Here is a 1,703-nt window from a genome sequence, read left to right on the forward strand (position 1 = left end):
ACGATTTTTGCGTCACTGGCTCCAAAAATCCAAGATGTCAACCAGGAAGTAGCAAAACCCTGGCTTCATGTTCTCAGTGCAGAAACCAACGGGTGACGTCACGGTAGCTACGTCCATCTTTTATACAGTCTATGGTATATCCTAGCACTGCATTAAGTCTGCCTGTCTGTACGTAGCGCTAGCTCTGTAGATAGTGTTTGGTCTGCTAGCTAGCTTCTTTTGTTATGTATTTATGTTTGAGCTTTCTCGTTATCACGTTCTGGTGTCCTTCCTTAGTTGCTCGTCTGTTAGTTTATTTTGGTCAAAGTTTTGTGTCTCGGTTCCTGATTTGGTGGTACCGAACTCGGGTCCGTTTCTTTTGTTCAGCCTGACCACTAATAGGTGTAGTTTGCCCTGCCAGCAAACCTTTGAGTTTGTACTTATTTATGTACAAAACTTTTATTGTTTCAATCTGCCTGTCTGCCGTGTTGTGTTGCCTCGCGCTTCAGCCTCTGAACCAGTCCATAACACTTTGTCCTCATCAATGAGCTTTTCTCTCCAACCAGCAGAGTCACTTTGTCCTTCTGTTATTGTGGATCATCATCATGTCAGCTTCTACACACATCATCCAGATGCCAGCACAACATCCATCCAGCTGTTCATGTCCACACATCAACAACATGCTGCTGACCTCAGTCCACCCTCTCATTACAGGACCAACATCACATGTTGGACTACAAACTCTTCATCTTTCATTCATTCCATCTTCTGTTTACCAGCTTGGTAGCTTTGTGTCATTCACATGTTCCTGTGTGTCTTCAGACAGCAGCCACATATCATGTGTACATTAGAGGGATTCTGCTGTCAACACTGTCTAGTGTTCTGTTCCTAACACAACTCCACTGGAAGGAATCACTGGATGAGCTCAGCTCACACTAACATCCAGCTTCTGACTGACTCACATCAAGTGAGCGTCCACCAAAGTTACAGACTGTTGACAACTAAAGTCCCTCTTTGACTTCCTGAGGCTCCACTGCAGCTCAGCACAAACACTGTGGAAACACAAACACACTGACTGGATGTGTGGAAGTCAGACTGCTGAAGCCTCACATCACTTTACATCAGCTTCACATTCAGACACACAGCAGGACTGTGGGTTCTGTCCTCCATCTGGGAACACTGCAGTCAGCTGATCAGGATGTTTATTCAGTCAACAATCTGAAACATCTTCACACTGTTTTCAGGACAATCATGAAGATTTGTGAACCAGAAACTTCAGTGAAGGATTTGAAGTGAACATATTAAAAAAAAAAAACATCAGTCAGTGAACTGACCTGAGAGTCTCCAGTTTACAGTTTGGACTCTGCAGTCCAGCAGAAAGACTCTTCACTTCTGAATCCTGCAGGTTGTTATGGCTCAGGTCCAGTTCTTTCAGACTGGAGGATGGAGAGCTGAGCACTGAGGACAGAGCTGCACAGCTTCTCTCTGACAGCTTACACTCACTCAGACTGAGGAAACAATGAGGAACAAAGTTATTTCATTTATTCTGCTCATTAAAATCAGCAGTGTATGAATCAGTGCTGCAGTAAATCCAACTCTGTACTTACTCAGCTTTGTTGGAGGCTTTGACCACCGGCAGCAGCCTCAGAAGAGCCTCCTCTGAACCAGAGTATTTCTTCAGGTCAAACACGTCCAGATCTTCCTCTGATGACAGTAAGATGAAG

Source organism: Stegastes partitus, unplaced genomic scaffold (assembly GCF_000690725.1).
Source record: "Stegastes partitus isolate 25-593 unplaced genomic scaffold, Stegastes_partitus-1.0.2 Scaffold2331, whole genome shotgun sequence".
Taxonomy (NCBI): Eukaryota; Metazoa; Chordata; class Actinopteri; family Pomacentridae; genus Stegastes; species Stegastes partitus.